The 22637-nt window shown below is 44.5% G+C and overlaps 1 protein-coding gene across 21 annotated transcripts in view; it reads left to right on the forward strand.

Moving 5' to 3' along the window:
- LOC309802169 (uncharacterized protein) overlaps positions 1 to 22637 on the forward strand; it is a 249174-nt gene that overhangs the window by 55838 nt on the left and 170699 nt on the right. For 18 of the 21 annotated variants that reach the window (XR_014293724.1, XR_014293725.1, XR_014293726.1 and 15 more), the window contains 2 exons: positions 12706 to 13063; positions 13204 to 13404. The gene's annotated coding sequence lies outside the window, so the exon portion shown is untranslated. The remainder of the gene's footprint in view (positions 1 to 12705; positions 13064 to 13203; positions 13405 to 22637) is intronic. The other 3 variants (XR_014293738.1, XR_014293739.1, XR_014293741.1) reach the window with 1 other exon arrangement.

Genomic DNA, 22637 nt, shown 5'->3' on the forward strand with positions numbered 1-22637 from the left:
TCTCTGAGACTGTCCTCAATTCTTTTCATTCTTTTTTCTTTATTCTGCTCTTCAGTAGTTATTTCCACTATTTTATCTTCCAGGTCACTTATCCATTCTTCTGCCTTAGTTATTCTGCTACTGATCCCCTCTAGAGAATTTTTTATTTCATTTACTGGGTTGTTCATCACTGTTTGTTTGCTCTTTTGTTCTTTTAGGTCCTTGCTAAACGTTTCATGTATTTTCTCCATTCTATTTACAAGATTTTGGATCATCTTTACTATCATTATTCTGAATTGTTTTTCAGGTAGACTGCCTATTTCCTCTTTATTTGTTAGGTCTGGTGGGTTTTTGCCTTGCTCCTTCATCTGCTGTGTGTTTCTCTGTCTTCTCATTTTGCTTAACTTACTATGCTTGGGGTCTCCTTTTCACAGACTGCAGGTTCGTAGTTCCCGTTGTTTTTGGTGTCTCTCCCCAGTGGCTACAGTTGGTTCCATGGGTTGTGTAGGCTTCCTGGTGGATGGGACTAATGCCTGTGTTCTGGTGCATGAGGCTGGATCTTTTCTGGTGGGCACATCCATGTCTGGTGGTGTGTTTTGGGGTGTTTGTGGCCTTATTATGATTTTAGGCAGCCTCTGTGCTAATGGATGGGGTTGTGTTACTGTATTGCTAGTTGTTTGGTATAGGGTGTCCTGCACTGTAGCTTGCTGGTCGTTGAGTGGAGCTGGGTCTTGGCATTGAGATGGAGATCTTTGGGAGATTTTTGCCATTTGATATTATGTGGAGCTGGGAGGTCTCTTGTGGACTAGTGCCCTGAACTGGCTCTCCCTTCTCAGTGGCATAGCCCTGATGCCTGGCTGGAGCACCAAGAGCCTGTGCTCCACACGGCTCAGAATAAAATGGAGAAAAAAAAAGAAAGAAGAAGATAAAATAAAATAATGTAAAATAAACTAAAGTTATTAATATAAAAAATAATTATTAAGAAAAAACATTTTTTACGTTGAAAAAAAAAAAAGGACAGGGCCTCCCTGGTGGCGCACTGGTTGAGAGTCCGCCTGCCGATGCAGGGGATATAGGTTCATGCCCCGGTCCGGGAGGATCCCATATGCCGCGGAGCGGCTGGGCCCGTGAGCCATGGCCGCTGAGCCTGCACATCCGGAGCCTGTGCTCCGCAACGGGAGAGGCCACAACAGTGAGAAGCCCGTGTACCGCAGAAAAAAAAAAGGACAGACAGAACCCTAGGACAAATGGTAAAAGCAAAGCTATACAGACAAAATCACACAGAGAAACATACACATATACACTCACTAAAAGAGAAAAAGGGAGATATATATATATATATATATATATGTAGTTGCTCCGAAAGTCCACCTCCTCAATTTGGGATGATTTGTTTTCTATTCAGGTATTCCACAGATGCAGGGTACATCAGGTTGATTGTGGAGATTTAATCCTCTGCTCCTGAGGCTGCTGGGAGAAATTTCCCTTTCTCTCCTTTGTTTGCACAGCTCCTGGGATTCCGCTTTGGATTTGGCCCCGCCTCTGTGTGTAGGTGACCGATGGGCATCTATTCTTCACTCAGACAGGATAGGGTTAAAGGAGCTGCTGATTCAGGGGCTCTGGCTCACTCAGGCTGGGGGGAGGGAGGAGTATGGATGCGAGGCAAGCCTGTGGTGGCAGAGGCCAGCGTGATGTTGCACTAGCCTGAAGTGTGCTGTGTGTTCTCCCGGGGAAGTTGTCCCTGGATCACAGGACCTTGGCAATGGCGGGCTGCACAGGATCCCGGGAGGGGAAGTGTGGGTAGTGACCTGTGCTTGCTCACCGGTTTCTTGGTGGCGGCAGCAGCATCCTTAGCATCTCATGCCCATCTCTGGGGTCTGCGCTGATAGCCGCGGCTCACACCCGTCTCTGTAGCTCATTTAAGTGGCGCTCTTAATCCCCTCTCCTCACGCACCAGGAAACAAAGAGGCAAGAAAGAGTCTCTTGAGTCTTCGGCAGGTCCAGACTTTTCCCCGGACTCCCTGCTGGCTAGCTGTGGCGCACTAGCCCCTTCAGGCTATGTTCACACAGCCAACCACAGTCCTCTCCCTGGGATTCGACCTCCAAAGCCTGAGCCTCAGCTCCCAGCCCCCACCCGCCCCGGCAGGTGAGCAGACAAGCCTCTCGGGCTGGTGAGTGCTGGTTGGCACTGATCCTCTGTGCGGGTATCTCTCTGCTTTGCCCTCGGCACCCCTGTTGCTGCACTCTCCTCTGTGGCTCCGAAGCTCCCCCCTCTGCCACCCGTAGTCTCCGTCCGCCAAGGGGCCTCCTAGTATGTAGAAACCTTTCCTCCTTCACAGCTCCCTCTCACTGGTGCAGGTCCCGTCCCTATTCTTTTGTCTCTTTTGTTTCTTTTTTCTTTTGCCCTACCCATGTACGTGGGGAGTTTCTTGCCTTTTGGGAGGTCTGAGGTCTTCTGCCAGTGTTTAGTAGGTGCTCGGTAGGTGTTGTTCCACATGTAGATGTATTTCTGATATATCTGTGGGGAGGAAGGTGATCTCCACGTCTTACTCTTCCACCACCTTGAAGCTCCTCCTCATATATATGATTTTTAAATATTTTCTCCCATTCTGTGGGCTGTCCACTTTCTTGATCATGTCCTTCGTAGCAAAAAAAAGTTTTTAATTTTGATGTGGTCCAATTTATTTTTGTTGTTGTTGTAGCTTATGTTTTGGTGTCATATCTAAGAAACCGTCTCCTAATCCAAAGCATGAAGATTTATGGCTACATTTTCTTCCAGGAGCTTTATTGTTTTAGCTCTTAAGTTTAGGTCTCTGATAAATTTTGACTTAATTTTTTGTATATGTTGTAGGCTAGGAATCCAAGTTCTTTCTTTTGGATGTGGCTATTCAGTTGTCCTGCAGCATTTGCTGAGGAGATTATTCTTTCCCCATTGAATGGTCTTGGCACCTTTGCAGAAAATCAGTTGACATAGATACATGGATTTATCTCCAGACTTTCAACTCTCTTTCATCAATCTATGTGTCTATGCTATGCGAGTACCACACTCTCATGATGATTACAGTTTCGTAGTAAGTTTTGAAACTGAGAAGTCTGAGCCCTCCCACTTTGTTCTTTCTCTAGATTGTTCTGGCTATACTGGGTCCTTTATATTTCCATATGAATTTTAGGATCAGCTTGTCAATTTCTGCAAAGAAGCTGGGATTTTGAAAGGGATTGTGTTGAATCTGTAGATCAAGTGTAGACATTATGAGGTCTCTAAAATTATTACATCTTTTCAAACTAGAAATAAAAAGGCCACTGAAGTATCCTACAGATTTTAATTTATACCAAAGTGAATACCAAATTCTAATAACACACGTACAGAAAAATTTCTTTGGGATCCTTTTTCCTAAGTGTAAAGGGGCCTTGAACTGAAAAAGTGAGAAAACCACTGTGGTTTATCCCCAGCGGTGATGGGTCCATTTCTTGCTGTGACCTCACAGTGCCCCACTGTGATGTACTTCACAAAAACTGTATAAAAGAGCCCAGCTGGGCCAAGGTTTTTGGTCCTTAAGAGCCCAGGAAGCTGCTTTTGGTGACCTGACGGCCTTGGACCCACAGTTAGCTTGTTTTTTCCTTGTTTCTGCAATTTTGTGGATTTTTTTCCTCTTTTCTCTAGCCTTTTTTATTTTTCTCATTTTTATTTCTTCTTTGCCTTTTTCTCCTTTTTCTTTATTTTTTCTCTCTTTATCATTTCTTTCAGTTTTAAATTTTTTCTTCTTTAGCACTGCTAGTTAGTGCTGTCATTCAGTGTAGTTAGCAGGCCACCATGATGGAGGGCCTCACAGCCAACTCCGCTGACAAGGAGGCTCATATTGATGAGTACGAGATCCTCCACACCATTGGTGAAGGCAGCTTCGCTAAAGTGAAGCTGGCCCGGCACATTCTGACCGGGACACAGGTGGCTGTGAAGATCATTAAGAAAGGTCGGCAGAGCTGCTCAACTTCCCAGGCAGTTTACCGGGAAGTGTGCTGTATGAAGGCTCTGGATCACCCCAATATTGTAAAACTGCTGGGGGTGATTGACACGGAGGAGACAATGTTCCTCGTGATGGAGTACCTCAGTGGGGGGGACATGTTCAGCTACCTAGTGAACCATGGCCGTATGACAGAGGCGGAGGCCCGACGCCCGTTCCAGCAGCTGGTCTCCGCCCTGCAGCACTGCCACCAGAGGGGCATCGTGCACAGGGACCTGAAGCTACCGAACCTCCTCTTGGATGCCAACATGAATATAAAACTGACAGACTTTGGCCTCAGCAACAAGTGTGATGAGAGTGGCATACTGGACACGATCTGCGGCACAGTCCCGTATGCTGCCCCGGAACTGTTGCGGGGGCAGAGCTACAGCGGCCCTGCGTTGGACGTGTGGAGCCTGGGTGTAGTTCTCTACAGCATGGTAACTGCGTGCCGGCCCTTTGTGGGAGAAGACGTCCGGGAGATGCGGGAGCAAATCCTACGAGGGCAATACCCCATCCCACCTTACCTGTCTTTGGAGATAAGGGCTCTATTACAAAAAATGATTGCCCTCAACCCCCGTGACAGAGGCACCTTATCTGACGTCATGAGGCATCCATGGGTGAACATGGGCCAGAAGGAGCCACTCCAGCCACCCTGTGAAGAGGACCCGGAGGTGACCACGGTGAGGACTCTGGGCTGGACTTGCGACCAGATCCAAGACCCAGGAACAGGCAGTGTGAGCTCCATGAAACCAATGGTGGGGTCCTCCATCATAACTGTGAGGCCCTTCTCTTCCGGGGACCTCAGTGGCAGTGAACTTGAGGCTTCTTTAAGCCCCGAGTTGTCCACCCTGAAAGCCAGATGGCTCTACCAGGGAGAAAATGGGCAGCTGCAGGAAGACCAGCAGGCAGGGCAGAAGACCAGTGAGCCTGCCTGTCCCCCACCCAGCCTGGAGTCGAGGACTGCCACCCCCAGCCCAGCCGACCAGTGTGGCCCTGGGACATCCCCGTCCACCAGCAGCAGGATTGGAGCCCCAGAGGGAACCAGCTGCCCCCCGGGTGTGTCCAACACTGGAAGGTCCTCCCACGCTGGGCAGCCTGAGAGTATGTCCTCATCCACTCCCTCTGGCCACAGACAGAAAAAGCAAGGGGTGGCTAGGAGAATCTGCAACTTCATATCTAAACACCTTTGTTGCAAGCTGAGGCGTCGTCATAAAGTGAAACCGCCTGAACCCCATGGATGACCCGAGGCAGGAAGGTCAGGCTGCCACGCGCCCTGGGACCCGGTCCAGTTGAAGATGACTCTGTTCTCTGCACGGCCTTCAGAAACATCGTATCCAAGACCCTGGCCAGCTCAGAGGATGGTCCGGAGCAGCCCGGGCCACCGAAAGAGAGGCCACCGTGGCTGCAGGTCCACCCCTCAACCCCCACCTGGGTGAAACTTCAGACTTCAGAGACTGGACTGTCATTCCTGGGGCACGTCTCCCCTCCCCCACTCTTCTGTCTTCCGTGTTGGTGGGGGAGGGGGAGAGTTCTTGTTCCAAGAACTCCTTGGTTCTTCCAATTCTAGTTAATAAACTTGATGCTCTAGAGAGATGTATCACACTCTGCTTTGCATCGTCCCTGCACAGACTTGGGGCTGTGCATTTTCCAGTTAGACAAGTGTGTAGCCATGTAGTGCTTGGAGTTAATCAGAACCACTAGAGGGGAAGTGACCTAAGAGAATTAACACAATGACTCCCAGCAGCAACAACTGCTGCACTGCGGGGCAGACGTGCAGAAAGTGTCGAATCCCTTCCTGCACTAACATCCCCGAACATTTTCAGAAGGGCCGAGGGGAACTTTGGATCCCTGTGGCCTGTGTTAATTACATCAGAGAGGCTCATAAAAGGATAAGAAGGTCCCGTGAACCAGCCTGTGCGCAGTGTGGTAAGGTCCCCGTGCAGCTGAGTTTCATGACTGTCACGCAGCAGTTGGGCTCCCCTCTTCCCCTGTGCGAAGGGGCCCTGATGCATGGGTTTATTTTATTTTTCTGATGTGACCATTTGAAAAGTCTTCATTGAATTTGTTACAATATTCCTTCTGTTTTATGTTTTGGTATTTTTGGCCGCGAGGCACGTGGGATCTTGGTCCCCGACAAGGGATCCAACCCGCACCCCCTGCACTGGAAGGCGAGGTCCACCACTGGACCGCCAGGGAAGTCTCCTTTTTAATTTCATTGTTTTGATGCATGGGTTGGACCACGGGGACTGGATGATTATACTAAATGATCATACTAGCAAAACACTAGATTTGTCGGCATTCCCTGGTTCCCTGGTTCAATAAGCCCTTGAACACACGGGTGAGTGGAGCAGGGTCTTCTTCCCAGAGGCCTCTCTCTGGGGGCACATGCTCTCGGAGGCATCACCTGCACAGTCCCATTGGCTCTCGTGCGCTTACAGGCCACTTGCCGACTGCGGAATCCTTCACCGCAAGACACAGAGCACTCTGACCACGTGCCCGTGAACCACCTAAGAACAAATACTCCAGGAGCGTATTAGTAAGGACGGGTAGGACAGATCCTACAGGAAGTGCCTTCCAGAGGAAAAATCGATCCTAACATGATGACTGTTTCAGGGCCCTCACACGTCTCTCTGGGAATGGGCAGCAGCACAGATAACTCCCAGCCATACGCTCAGATTTTCTTTTACTCAGAGAAGCAACAGAATCACCACGTAGACAACCAACATAGGGGTGGGATAGAGCCGTCTTCAAGTATGTAAGGAGCCATGACTTGTGTGGCTTCAAAGAGTAGAGCTAGGGCAAAATTAGGCGGAAACTTCAAAAAGGTGCATTTCGGGCTTCCCTGGTGGCGCAGTGGTTGAGAGTCCGCCTGCCGATGCAGGGGACATGGGTTTGTGCCCCGGTCCGGAAAGATCCCACATGCCCCGGAGCGGCTGGGCCCGTGAGCCATGGTCGCTGAGCCTGCGCGTCCAGAGCCCGTGCTCCACAACGGGAGAGGCCACAGCAGTGAGAGGCCCGCGTACCGCAAAAAAAAAAAAAAAAAAAGGTGCATTTCAACTCACTGAAACCAAAGGGAAGAAAATATTGCTAAATCACCTATGTGCTCTTTGTGCTCTGAGACATTTGCATGTTTTCTAATGTAATTGTCATCTTGTTCCCATTCTTGCAATGAAGACAGCGATGTCCACAGGGTTAAATAGCTATGGTCACATAACTAACATGCCAACAGAGCTGGGACTGCTTCTAGATTTACCTGACCCTAAAGTTCATAATGATTATAGGAGACTGAACTAGGACCTGGACACCTTGGAGATACTGAGTGCGCTGTCACTCAAGATGTTCGAGCTGCCACCAGGATGCTGCAGAGTAGGGGTTCCTAACCTGAGCCCCATGGTTCTCCAAGGGAACCACGGACTTGCATGGGAAAAGGATTACATCCTCGTTGTCACTAAGCTCTAACGGCAATTGAGTATTGCCTTCAATTGTAAAAATGCAGGCCACAACGTATATCAGTAGTAGCAATACCTGTGATTTTGTTACCAATAGAAATCACAGCTGTTTTCACATGCCATGAAAATCGTGGCAGGCATCCAGAACAGCAGTTACATTCATCACCATTTCAAAATCAGTTGTACTAGCAGATCCTATAATTTAGTGTGTTGATAGAGAAGCAAATTTACGACTACATCACACATTGAAAACTACTTCAGGAACTGTACTTCCATATAATTAATTGGCTTCCTTTGTAATCAAGTATGTTTTATTTTTATAGATTTAAAACCCTTGTTTGAGAAGGGAGCCATAGGCTTCTCTAGACTACGGAGGGATCCGTGGCACTGAAATGTGAAGGACCCCTGATGTAGAGGGATCTAGGGTTAGATGATCTCTACCGTTTCTTCTAGGTATGAAAGTGTATGACTCTGTTTTCTCTAGGAGTGGCTAAAGGCTTGAGAGTACTTAATAAACGAGGATAAAATTCCCAATGTGAATTCTCACTTTGTGCGAACCAAGAATTGACATAAAGCAGATTTCTTGGATCAAGTTCCTCCTAGTTATTCTAGCATCAGTTTGCTGCCTCCTGAGGGACAGATGACTCTTGCACAAGCTCTTCCTTTGAAGGATAGGAGGAGCTCACGCCAGAGTCAAGGTGCCTACGGCACTGGAAGACAGGTCAAGGTGACTACGGTATCCACGGCTCTTCTGAGAACGTGTTCCGAGGCATCTCTTTTGTTTCACGGTGTGAGCATACCTCCCACCTCTCCTCCAACGCACAGATCATGGATCCGGGGTGGGCATTTGCACAGGGCAGTGAGCTGTACAACATTCTGTACACTTCCGCTTCCTCCTCAGTAAAATGAGGTTGATAATAGTGTCTACCTCACAGGTTTGTGCTCAGTAAGTGCTACTACTGTTTGGGTTTTGTCTTGGTTTGATTTTTTGTTGTTGTTTTTACTATGGGTTTTGGCATTGTGAGCTGAAATGTTGCCTGCCATATCAGTAAACAAAGGATGTTGCAGCCATCAAGCCATCATATTATGGCCGCCCTAATGGTGCACCACCCCAAGGAGACTCAGGATGAGAAAGCACAGGACACTGGCCCCAGATAGTGGAGGTGCACATCAAAGGAATGATTTCAGTAAACCCAGACACTTGCATCTTCCCATACAGACAAAAGCGCTAAATTCCTTAACTTGAGATAGCTGATTTTCTTTAATTAACAGTCATCTTTTGATGTTCCAACTACCTTGTCTTTTGTTGCAAAAACTCCTATATATCGTGGCTCCCCAATCCCCTCCTTGCCACTTCAGAACAGTTTCTCAGCATTATCTGCGATGCTATGTCCCAAGCTTGAAGTCCTCAGAATGTCTGTCAGATGAAACAGACCTCTCGACTTTTCGATTGTGCAGTGTTTTCCGTCCACAGCATCACTGGTCAGTTATCTGCTAGGGGCTATGCTATTCAATCATTCATTCATTCATTTAACAAATATTTTTAGAGTGTGCAGTGGGGCAATCACTGTGCTGAGTAATGGGGATTACTTGTTAAACACAGCAGCTGTGGATTTGCTCTCATAGAACTGATGGTCCAGCACGTGGGCAAGACAGGCAGATTGTGGTAAGAGCTGTGCAGAAGAATGATACGGAAATTGAAAAACATACAGCACAGGGTCTGGTTTAGTTTGGGGCCTAGAAGGTTTCCCTGAAAATAGATGAATAGGAATAACTAAGTGAAAAGAGAGGAAGCAGTATGTACAAAGGCCCTGAGTCAGGAGACAGAACGGTCTATCGAAGGTACGGAAAAGTCTATTGTGGATGGAGATCCAATAACCAGGCTGGGAGACACAGCAATGAGGCAGAAGTGCAGCCTGAGACCCAAGCACGGAGGGACTTTTATTTTTTCACTCACGTATTTAGTCAGGCAGCAAATAGGTACTGGGCACTTACTATATGCAAGGCATTATTTTAGACATTGGGGGACAAAGTGAACAAGACAGACACAGTCCCTATGCCAGGAATTTTGACCTTTCTCCTAACGACAATGGGAAGGCATGGAAGGGTTTTCTTTTTTTTTTTTTTTTTAACATCTTTCTTAGAGTGTAACTGCTTTACAATGTTGTGTTAGTTTCTGCTCTATAAGGAATTGAATCAGGTCTACGTACACATATATCCCCGTTATCTCCTCCCTCTTGCGTTTCCCTCCCACCCTCCCTATCCCACCCCTCTAGGTGGTCACAAAGCACTGAGCTGATCTCCCTGTGCTATGCGGCTGCTTCACACTAGATATCTATTTTACATTTGGTAGTGTATCTATGTCCATGCCACTCTCTCACTTTGTCCCAGCTTACTGTTCCCCCTCCCCGTGTCCTCAAGTCCATTCTCTAAGTCTGCGTCTTTATTCCTAACCTGCCCCTAGGTTCTTCAGATCCATTTTTTTCTTTTTTCTTTTTAGATTCCGTAAATATGTGTTACCATACGGTATTTATCTGGTATAATAAGGTCAAACCAAGAAAATATATTGCAGATAACGAAAGCCAGGCTTCTCGCTGTCATAGAAAGAAGTTTACAAACAAGAAAAAGGTATAGACTGTAATAACGTCCCTATGTGCTGGACTGGCATTCAAGGTTTCAGTATGAATGCATAGATACAGGAAAAAAATTGTGTGTGTGTGTTTGTGCACATGCACGTGCGTGCACACACATTCAAGGATTAGTGTATATGCAATCAACCTTTTAACCCTCCCAATGACCAAAGCTAGAATGCTTTGAGCAACAAAATAATGATAGTGTTGGATTTCAACCCTTAAATATATATCTATATATAGATATAGATATCTATATCTACAACTATATCTAGATATATAGATATATACGCATCCCGTGGAGTCCATGTGGATATACATAAAGTGAATAAATGGGGAAGAAGGAACAACTCTTCCCTTCCAAAGAATTCCAATTAGTAAAAGTAGACGGAATGAAGAAAGTAGAAGGTCACAATTAGAACATCTTCGTGATAATTGTTGTAGGCACAGTCCACAGTGGATGCTAAAATTAAGGGGCAATACTTTAAGAAACAGTGGAATATTTGCGCAGTGTCAAAGTATTGTCTCTGAAATAAGCATGTATTAATTAGAAAGAGAAAAATAGTAACTTAATAGACAAGAAACATGGCAGAAACTACCAGAACCAAGGATCAAGTCACTGGTAAAAGGACTTATTGACATATTGTTCCCCCTGATAGTATGCGTTAAGAAGGGCAAGAATGCATAACCTCACTCTCATCTTGAGAAAACACTAGATAACCCCAGATTGAGGGCCATTCGATAAAACCTCTAGCCAGTGTCATGGTCAAAAGTGTCAAGGTCATGAAAGACAAGAAGAAATTGAGGAAGCATCCCTGATTGGAGGAGGCTAGAGAGGCAAGGCAACAAAACACAATGTGGGATCCTGGATTAGAACTCGGGCAGAATAAAGGGCAATAGTGGAAAAATGGTAAAATCCCAAAATGTTGACATGTAAAAGACAGAATATTTGGGATTTCATCACACTGTATATGAGAGTGGACCCAAGCCTTACATTAGTAAGGCTTACATTACTCCTCATCCTAACTGTACCTTCCAGCCTAACGCTAATTCGCTTTGGATTTACTGACAAATCAGTTCACATTAAAACAGTTATTTACTGTAAACAGTTCTTTTCAGCTATCATGTTTCATAGCTAGATTACTTTCTCATAATTTTTCCAAAATAAAACTCCTTAGGGATACTATCTTATGCATAAATTCGGTCTAACAAGGCTTTGGCTTTTCTGTTTGTGTGCAAGAGAATAGTGCTGAGAAAAGTCTCATTCACAGCTCTTAAAAGAACGCTTTGAATATACTTCAAAATCAGTAGAAGAGGTTAACCTTCCGTCTCCTTTAATTTCCAAGATGCCTCATTTGGTCACAGGTCGATTTCCGTAGTTGTGAAAATGGCAGCCATGTTTACTCAGTGTTTTCTTCCCTAAGTTCTCTAAGAGCGAGGACAAGATGCCATTCCCCCAGGATGCCTGGATCAGTCAGGGTCACAAGCCTGTCCAGAGTGATTGTCTCCTTTTCACGTTTAGTAAGGGTCCATAAAAATGCCATTAGAGCCAACATCTTAAGAACTACTGGCCAGAGCTTCTCAAATGTAAATGCCTTATACACCTGTTGCAACCCTAAAACTGAGAGAAGTCATCAGTTGCCGTGTTTGCCAAGCCCTCAGGATGTCGTACTCTGTACTAGTCTATAAATCACAGGAAGAGGCAGCTCGTGACAATGCACAGGTGATCTTGGTGATTTCCTGATTAGAAGGACAGAACGGGGTCCCAAGTGCAGTGGCGCACCTGCTACGGTATTTTATGTTAGTCCTGGAACGTACCATTTACAAGAGCTGGAATTAAAAAACCGGCCATGGGGAAATGACAGTACCCAATTTTAATAGTGGTGATTTTGCATTGACTTCTGTCTGATTGTAGAACCTAGAGGGTTTTTTGTAAAGAAATATATGTTTTTGTGCCAGCTACATGGGGAAGAGAGCTTTTACATTTTGCTTCATCTTCACAGCGGCATTAGGACTCCCCTGCAAAGTTTTATCCTTCTTGACCCGATTGACAGCACCTTTGTTTGTAGAGGTCTAGCGAACACAAATTAAGATGCTTTACAAACGTACAGTGGTGAGTTGCGTCTGTGCAGCCTCCTGCAAAAAAAAAAAAAAAATCCATTGAACACATAGCTCATTAGAGATCTAGTTACAAAAAGAAGTGCATGATTTTATGAAAAGCGGAAACTGAGATCACAGAGGGAAGCGAAGAAGCTAGGCTTGGGTTAGGGCCACTGCTTGGCACTGGAGTCAGAAGTGCCCTGGACTCCCTTCTTAGCTGGGCCAAGTGGCTTCTCGATGCCCTCAGGGGACGTCACAGCCCTTCAGGCCACCTGCTCCTCCCAGTGCTGACAGCGGCACTAGCTTCTGGGGTGTCATGAACCCCAGGGAAAACTTACCAAAGCAATGGACCTCCCCCTAGAAAAATATATATGATTACATTTCCCACATAACTTCAGGGCATTTACACACCTGTCCAATCCCATCCAAGGAAGCCTTGTCTGTGGGGCTGAAATTCCAAGACAGAAAGAGGCTGCGGAGAGGCTCCCAGTGCTCGTTAGTAGGCCACCGACCACCCTACCCAGTCAACTATTCTTTTCTCTACAGGACACCAAGTTGCACCCACATCAAAGCAGCTACTCTCCTGATGTCCCAAGACACCACATCCGTTCAGAATGGCCCTGCGGACGAGACCCTGACAAGGTTGGCTCCATGCGGTCTGGTTTGCACAAGGCTTCGGGGTGGTCGCAATACTATCACAGGAAGGCCCCAGGTAGTGCCGCCAGGAAGAGGGTTTCTCTCCCGGCTCGCAGCGTCTCTCAGCCACCGTCTTGCAGCTCCTCGTGTGGACACCGTCCACCTTCCGAGACTGGAAGCCCTGACCACAGGCTGATGTACCAGGGCCTCCAAGGGCCTGTGTGCCAACATGCATCACAAGCCCCCCGACGAGCGGTTCCTCCAAAAGGTGGGTCTGAAATGAGAAAAACAAACAAAAAGGTGGACAGTGGGAGAAAGTGGGGTGTCACTTCTTGCTGGGATCAAGCCTTTTACTGTACTGTACTTTCAGTATAGCAAAGGCTTGACAGTTATGACCTTATTCAACAGGAAACTCATCTGAATTGTTCCTGGCTGACTAAGCAAAGTGGTGGAGGAATCACAACCTCAATAGAGGCAAGCAAACCACGTGTTTCCATGAGCCTCCGGCACCACATCAAGGCACGCACCTCAAAAGACACAGTCTCCTGATGAGCTGGAGCAGATCGATTTAGGCAAGGAAGAGAAGAATGACACATTTGTTAACAAACTGTAAGCTCCGTTTATATAAGCACTTGAAATATATTCTGGTATGAGTATGAATTTGTTTGTGAGCAATGTTCTCCACTAAGAGGAGCGCTCTAGTTTACATTTAGGACACACTGGGCTTCCCTGGTGGCGCAGTGGTTGAGAGTCCGCCTGCCGATGCAGGGGACACGGGTTCGTGCCCCGGACCGGGAAGATCCCTCATGCCGCGGAGAGGCTGGGCCCGTGAGCCATGGCCGCTGGGCCTGCGCGTCCGGAGCCTGTGCTCCGCAGCGGGAGAGGCCACGGCAGTGAGAGGCCCGTGTACCGCAAAAACAAGAGTATTTGGTATAATACATACTATTGAGGATGGCACCATGAGAAATCATAATTTAGTAGGAACTGTCCATTATGAGAGGTGGTATAGAGGACAGATGATGCCACTTTCAGGCGGTCATAGTCACTACTGAGGTGGCAGAGGTTGTGTGCTGCCCTAGGGCGGGGCCGGTACCTCCTGTCATCACAGCCGGACTCAGAACGGTTGGGGTGTTGACAAATTATATGCTGCTGCTGCTGCTGCTGCATCCTCACAGCGCGACCCAGGCAACGTCCAGGACACTGGAACAAAAGCACAGTGCAGTATAAACAACATCGTGAGCTCATGCATGCTGGGGTTCCAAAACCATGTGCTGCAGCGGCACTGCTGAGGACTAGCTACGGGGGATCAGCTGTCCCCGAGGGAAGTTAAGGAGGATGGAAGCCCAGCTCTAAGGGCCAGACAGCCCTCCTTCAGAGCCAGAAGTTTCCTTTCCTCCTCTTTTCCCCCAGAAACTTAGACCACCTCTGGGCAGAAGGGGAAAGCACAGGGCCAATCTGTAATTGACCAGTCTTAGGTTCAGAAATAACTATGCTTAAAACCATAAGCCGTGGGCAAGTTTGGGTTTTCCTGCTCAGAGCAAAAATGAAGGCTATGTGTTGAGGTGAGTTCAATTACGGAAAAAAAATATTTTGACATGCAGTTCTTAAATTTTTCTGTACTCATGACACCTATTAATTTTTCCTGTAATTTGTTTTATGCTTGAAAAGGTCTTTCCCGTCCTGATAGTTCTAGTCCAGTTTAATTACTTTTACACTGAGCACTTGAATCAAGTCAGAATTTATTCTGAGGTACGCTGTGAGTTTGGGCTCTCATTTTACTTGTTTTTCTTACATTAGTTGACCAGTTTCCCTCATACAATCTTTTTTTTTTCGTAACAACATTATTGTGATATAACTCACATACTGTACAAGTCACTGTTTAACAGATACAACTTAATGGTTTTTAGAGTTGTGCAACCATCACCACAATCAATTTTAAGACTTTATCACCATCCCCAAAAGAAACCCTTTACCCTTTAGCATCTACTCCCAATTCCTCTCCTGGCCTCTCCCCCTCAGGTCTAGATAACTGTTCAGCTACCTTTTTCTCTAGAGACTTACCTACTGTAGACACTTCATATAAGTAGAATCATACAATATGTGGTCTTTTGTGTCTGCCTTCCCTCCCTGACCATAATGTCTTTAAGGTTCATCACCTTGTAATACATATTATTACTTTATTCTTTTGAATGGCCAGATGATATTCCATTGTACAAATACACCACGTTTATCTATCTGTCAGGTATTTCCAATTTTTGGAGTTGTATTATGGGTTTGATTTGAGTTATTCCCAGTTTTTGGTTCTTATAAATAATGCTGCTGTGAACATTCATGTACAAGTTTTTGTGTGAACCTGTTTTCGTTTCTCTTCGGTACATACCTAGGAGTAGAATTACTGGGTCATATGGTAACCCATACATTTAACGTTTTGAAGAACTGTCAGACTGTTTTCCAAAGTGGCTAGACCATTTTACATTCCCGCTTGCAAAGTACTAAGGTTCCAATTTCTCCATGTCCTCATCAACACTTACTACTATCTCTCTTTGTGATTAACATTTCCCTAATGAGTAATGATGCTAAGTATCTTTTCCTGTTCTTATTGGCCATTTGTAAGTCTTTATTGGAGAAATGTCTATTCAGATCCTTTTCAATATTTTAATTAGTTTATTTGTGTTTTTATTATTGAGTTTGAGTGTTCTTTATATATTTTAGAAACAAGTTCCCTTTCATATACATGATTTTTTTAAACATTTTTATTGGAGTACAATGGCTTTACAATGGTGTGTTGTTTTCTGCTTTATAACAAAGTGAATCAGTTATACATATACATATGTCCCCATATCTCTTCCCTCTTGCGTCTCCCTCCCTCCCACCCTCCCTATCCCACCGCTCTAGGTGGTCACAAAGCACTGAGCTGATCTCCCTGTGCTATGCAGCTGCTTCCCACTATCTATCTATTTTTCGTTTGGTACTATATATATGTCCATGCCACTCTCTTTGTCGCAGCTTACCCTTCCCCCTCCCCATATCCTCAAGTCCATTCTCTAGTAGGTCTGCATCTTTATTCCCATCTTGCCCCTAGGTTCTTCTGACCATTTTCTTTATTCCTTTATTTTTTTTGGATTCCATATATATGTGTTAGCATACAGTATCTGTTTTTCTCTTTCTGACTTACTTCACTCTGTATGACAGTCTCTAGGTCCATCCACCTCACTACAAATAACTCAGTTCTGCTCCTTTTTATGACTGAGTAATATTCCATTGTATATATGTGCCACATCTTCTTTATCCATTCATCTGTTGATGGATACTTAGGTTGCTTCCATGTCCTGGCTATTGTAAATAGAGCTGCATTGAGCATTTTGGTACATGACTCTTTTTGAATTATGGTTTTCTCAGGGTATATGCCCAGTCGTGGGATTACTGGGTCGTATGGTAGTTCTATTTTTAGTTTTTTAAGGAACGTCCATACTGTTCTCCACAGTGACTATATCATTTTACATTCCCACCAACAGTGCAAGATGGTTCCCTTTTCCCCACACCCTATCCAGCATTTATTGTTTGTAGATTTTTTGATGATGGCCATTCTGACTGGTGTGAGATAATATCTCATTGTAGTTTTGATTTGCATTTCTGTAATGATTAATGGTGCTGAGCATTCTTTCATGTGTCTGTTGGCAATCTGTATATCTTCTTTGGAGAAATGTCTATTTAGGGCTTCTGCCCATTTTTGGATTGGGTTGTTTGTTTTTTTGATGCTGAGCTGCGTGAGTTGCTTATATGTTTTGGAGATTAATCCTTTGTCAGTTGCTTCATTTGCAAATATTTTCTCCCATTCTGAGGGTTGTCTTTTCATCTTGTTTATGGTTTCCTTTGCTGTCCAAAATCTTTTAAGTTTCATTAGGTCCCATTTGTTTATTTTTGTTTTTATTTCCATTTCTCTAGGAGGTGGGTCAAAAAGGATCTTGCTGTGATTTATGTCATAGAGTGTTCTGCCTATGTTTTCCTCTAAGAGTTTGATGGTGTCTGGCCTTACATTTAGGTCTTTAATCCATGTTGAGTTTATTTTTGTGTAGGGTGTTAGGGACTGTTCTAATCATATGGTTTTTCTCCTTCAATTTGTTAATATGGTGTATCACGTTGATTGATTTGCGTATATTGAATCCTTGCATTCCTGGGATAAACCCCACTTCATCATAGTGCATGATCCTTTCAATGCGCTGTTGGATTCTGTTTGCTAGTATTTTGTTGAGGATTTTTGGATCTATGTTCATCAGTGATATTGGCCTGTAGTTTTCTTTCTTTGTCACATCTTTGTCTGGCTTTGGTATCAGAGTGATGTTGGCCTTGTAGAATGAGTTTGGGAGTGTTCCTCCCTCTGCTATATTTTGGAAGAGTTGTAGAAGGATAGGTGTTAGCTCTTCTCTAAATGTTTGATAGAATTCGCCTGTGAAGCCATCTGGTCCTGGGCTTTTGTTTGTTGGAAGATTTTTTATCACAGTTTCAATTTCAGTGCTTGTGATTGGTCTGTTCATATTTTCTATTTCTTCCTGGTTTAGTCTCAGAAGGTTGTGCATTTCTAAGAATTTGTCCATTTCTTCCAGGTTGTCCATTTTATTGTCATATAGTTGCTGGTAGTAATCTTTCATGATCCTTTGTATTTCTGCAGTGTCAGTTATTTATCCTTTTTCATTTCTAATTCTATTGATTTGAGTCTTCTCCCTATTTTTTCTTAATGAGTCTGGCTAATGGTTTATCAATTTTGTTTCTTCTCAAAGAACCACCTTTTAGTTTTATTGATCTTTGCTATCGTTTCCTTCATTTCTGTTTCATTTATTTCTGATCTGATCTTTATGATTTCTTTCCTTCTGCTAACTTTGGGTGTTTTTTGTTCTTCTTTCTCTAATCGCTTTAGGTGTAAGGTTAGGTTGTTTATTTGAGATGTTTCTTGTTTCGTAAGGTAGGCTTGTATAGCTATAAACTTCCCTCTTAGAACTGCTTTTGCTGCATCCCATAGGTTTTGGGTCATTGTGTTTTCATTGTCATTTGTTTCTAGGTATTTTTTGATTTCCTCTTTGATTTCTTCAGTGCTCTCTTGGTTATTAAGTAGTGTGTTGTTTAGCCTCCATGTGTTTGTATTCCTTACAGATTTTTTCCTGTAACTGATATCTAGTCTCATAACGTTGTGGTCGGAAAAGAGACTTGATACAATTTCAATTTTCTTAAATTTACCAAGGCTTGATTTGTGACCCAAGATATGATCTATCCTGGAGAATGTTCCATGAGCACCCGAGGAAAATGTGTATTCTGTTGTTTTTGGATGGAATGTCCTATAAATATCAATTAAGTCCATCTTGTTTAATGTATCATTTAAAGCTTCTGTTTCCTTATTTATTTTTGTTTTGGCTGATATGTCCATTGGTGAAAGTGGGGTGTTAATGTCCCCTACTATGATTGTGTTACTGTCGATTTCGCCTTTCATGACTGTTAGTATTTGCCTTATGTATTGAGGTGCTCCTATGTTGGGGGCATAAATATTTACAATTGTTATATCATCTTCTTGGATTGATCCCTTGATCATTATGTAGTGTCCTTCTTGGTCTCTTGTAATAGTCTTTGTTTTAAAGTCTATTTTGTCTGATACGAGAATTGCTACTCCAGCTTTCTTTTGATTTCCATTTGCATGGAATATCTTTTTCCATCCCCTCACTTTCAGTCTGTATGTGTCCCTAGGTCTGAAGTGGGTCTCTTGTAGACAGCATATATACAGGTCTTGTTTTTGTATCCATTCAGCCAGTCTCTGTCTTTTGGTTGGAGGATTTAATCCATTTACATTTAAGGTAATTATCGATATTTATGTTCCTATTACCATTTTCGTAATTGCTTTGGGTTTATTATTGTAGGTCTTTTCCTTCTCTTGTGTTTCCTGCCTAGAGAAGTTCCTTTAGCGTTTGTTGTAAAGCTGGATTGGTGGTGCTGAATTTGCTTAGCTTTTGCTTGTCTCTAAAGCTTTTAATTTCTCTGTCAAATCTGAATGAGATCCTTGCTGGGTAGAGTAATCTTGGTTTTAGGATTTTCCCTTTCATCACTTTAAATATGTCCTGCCACTCCCTTCTGGATTGCAGAGTTTCTGCTGAAAGATCAGCTGTTAACCTTATGGGGATTCCCTTATGTGTTATTTTTTGTTTTTCCCGTGCTGCTTTTAATAGTTGTTCTTTGTATTTAATTTTTGATAGTTTGATTAATATGTGTCTTGGCTTGTTTCTCCTTGGATTTATCTTGTATGGGACTCTGTGCTCTCTGGACTTGATTAACTATTTCCTTTCCCATATTAGGGAAGTTTTCAATGATAATCCCTTCAAATATTTTCTCAGTCCCTTTCTTTTTCTCTTCTTCTTCTGGGACCCCTATAATTCGAATGTTGGTGCCTTTAATGCTGTCCCAGAGGTCTCTGAGACTGTCCTCAATTCTTTTCATTCTTTTTTCTTTATTCTGCTCTTCAGTAGTTATTTCCACTATTTTATCTTCCAGGTCACTTATCCATTCTTCTGCCTTAGTTATTCTGCTACTGATCCCCTCTAGAGAATTTTTTATTTCATTTACTGGGTTGTTCATCACTGTTTGTTTGCTCTTTTGTTCTTTTAGGTCCTTGCTAAACGTTTCATGTATTTTCTCCATTCTATTTACAAGATTTTGGATCATCTTTACTATCATTATTCTGAATTGTTTTTCAGGTAGACTGCCTATTTCCTCTTTATTTGTTAGGTCTGGTGGGTTTTTGCCTTGCTCCTTCATCTGCTGTGTGTTTCTCTGTCTTCTCATTTTGCTTAACTTACTATGCTTGGGGTCTCCTTTTCACAGACTGCAGGTTCGTAGTTCCCGTTGTTTTTGGTGTCTCTCCCCAGTGGCTACAGTTGGTTCCATGGGTTGTGTAGGCTTCCTGGTGGATGGGACTAATGCCTGTGTTCTGGTGCATGAGGCTGGATCTTTTCTGGTGGGCACATCCATGTCTGGTGGTGTGTTTTGGGGTGTTTGTGGCCTTATTATGATTTTAGGCAGCCTCTGTGCTAATGGATGGGGTTGTGTTACTGTATTGCTAGTTGTTTGGTATAGGGTGTCCTGCACTGTAGCTTGCTGGTCGTTGAGTGGAGCTGGGTCTTGGCATTGAGATGGAGATCTTTGGGAGATTTTTGCCATTTGATATTATGTGGAGCTGGGAGGTCTCTTGTGGACTAGTGCCCTGAACTGGCTCTCCCTTCTCAGTGGCATAGCCCTGATGCCTGGCTGGAGCACCAAGAGCCTGTGCTCCACACGGCTCAGAATAAAATGGAGAAAAAAAAAGAAAGAAGAAGATAAAATAAAATAATGTAAAATAAACTAAAGTTATTAATATAAAAAATAATTATTAAGAAAAAACATTTTTTACGTTGAAAAAAAAAAAAGGACAGGGCCTCCCTGGTGGCGCACTGGTTGAGAGTCCGCCTGCCGATGCAGGGGATATAGGTTCATGCCCCGGTCCGGGAGGATCCCATATGCCGCGGAGCGGCTGGGCCCGTGAGCCATGGCCGCTGAGCCTGCACATCCGGAGCCTGTGCTCCGCAACGGGAGAGGCCACAACAGTGAGAAGCCCGTGTACCGCAGAAAAAAAAAAGGACAGACAGAACCCTAGGACAAATGGTAAAAGCAAAGCTATACAGACAAAATCACACAGAGAAACATACACATATACACTCACTAAAAGAGAAAAAGGGAGATATATATATATATATATATATATGTAGTTGCTCCGAAAGTCCACCTCCTCAATTTGGGATGATTTGTTTTCTATTCAGGTATTCCACAGATGCAGGGTACATCAGGTTGATTGTGGAGATTTAATCCTCTGCTCCTGAGGCTGCTGGGAGAAATTTCCCTTTCTCTCCTTTGTTTGCACAGCTCCTGGGATTCCGCTTTGGATTTGGCCCCGCCTCTGTGTGTAGGTGACCGATGGGCATCTATTCTTCACTCAGACAGGATAGGGTTAAAGGAGCTGCTGATTCAGGGGCTCTGGCTCACTCAGGCTGGGGGGAGGGAGGAGTATGGATGCGAGGCAAGCCTGTGGTGGCAGAGGCCAGCGTGATGTTGCACTAGCCTGAAGTGTGCTGTGTGTTCTCCCGGGGAAGTTGTCCCTGGATCACAGGACCTTGGCAATGGCGGGCTGCACAGGATCCCGGGAGGGGAAGTGTGGGTAGTGACCTGTGCTTGCTCACCGGTTTCTTGGTGGCGGCAGCAGCATCCTTAGCATCTCATGCCCATCTCTGGGGTCTGCGCTGATAGCCGCGGCTCACACCCGTCTCTGTAGCTCATTTAAGTGGCGCTCTTAATCCCCTCTCCTCACGCACCAGGAAACAAAGAGGCAAGAAAGAGTCTCTTGAGTCTTCGGCAGGTCCAGACTTTTCCCCGGACTCCCTGCTGGCTAGCTGTGGCGCACTAGCCCCTTCAGGCTATGTTCACACAGCCAACCACAGTCCTCTCCCTGGGATTCGACCTCCAAAGCCTGAGCCTCAGCTCCCAGCCCCCACCCGCCCCGGCAGGTGAGCAGACAAGCCTCTCGGGCTGGTGAGTGCTGGTTGGCACTGATCCTCTGTGCGGGTATCTCTCTGCTTTGCCCTCGGCACCCCTGTTGCTGCACTCTCCTCTGTGGCTCCGAAGCTCCCCCCTCTGCCACCCGTAGTCTCCGTCCGCCAAGGGGCCTCCTAGTATGTAGAAACCTTTCCTCCTTCACAGCTCCCTCTCACTGGTGCAGGTCCCGTCCCTATTCTTTTGTCTCTTTTGTTTCTTTTTTCTTTCGCCCTACCCATGTACGTGGGGAGTTTCTTGCCTTTTGGGAGGTCTGAGGTCTTCTGCCAGTGTTTAGTAGGTGCTCGGTAGGTGTTGTTCCACATGTAGATGTATTTCTGATATATCTGTGGGGAGGAAGGTGATCTCCACGTCTTACTCTTCCACCACCTTGAAGCTCCTCCTCATATATATGATTTTTAAATATTTTCTCCCATTCTGTGGGCTGTCCACTTTCTTGATCATGTCCTTCGTAGCAAAAAAAAGTTTTTAATTTTGATGTGGTCCAATTTATTTTTGTTGTTGTTGTAGCTTATGTTTTGGTGTCATATCTAAGAAACCGTCTCCTAATCCAAAGCATGAAGATTTATGGCTACATTTTCTTCCAGGAGCTTTATTGTTTTAGCTCTTAAGTTTAGGTCTCTGATAAATTTTGACTTAATTTTTTGTATATGTTGTAGGCTAGGAATCCAAGTTCTTTCTTTTGGATGTGGCTATTCAGTTGTCCTGCAGCATTTGCTGAGGAGATTATTCTTTCCCCATTGAATGGTCTTGGCACCTTTGCAGAAAATCAGTTGACATAGATACATGGATTTATCTCCAGACTTTCAACTCTCTTTCATCAATCTATGTGTCTATGCTATGCGAGTACCACACTCTCATGATGATTACAGTTTCGTAGTAAGTTTTGAAACTGAGAAGTCTGAGCCCTCCCACTTTGTTCTTTCTCTAGATTGTTCTGGCTATACTGGGTCCTTTATATTTCCATATGAATTTTAGGATCAGCTTGTCAATTTCTGCAAAGAAGCTGGGATTTTGAAAGGGATTGTGTTGAATCTGTAGATCAAGTGTAGACATTATGAGGTCTCTAAAATTATTACATCTTTTCAAACTAGAAATAAAAAGGCCACTGAAGTATCCTACAGATTTTAATTTATACCAAAGTGAATACCAAATTCTAATAACACACGTACAGAAAAATTTCTTTGGGATCCTTTTTCCTAAGTGTAAAGGGGCCTTGAACT

This window comes from Mesoplodon mirus, assembly GCF_964341445.2.
Source record: "Mesoplodon mirus genome assembly, chromosome: 4".
NCBI classification, from domain to species: Eukaryota; Metazoa; Chordata; class Mammalia; order Artiodactyla; family Ziphiidae; genus Mesoplodon; species Mesoplodon mirus.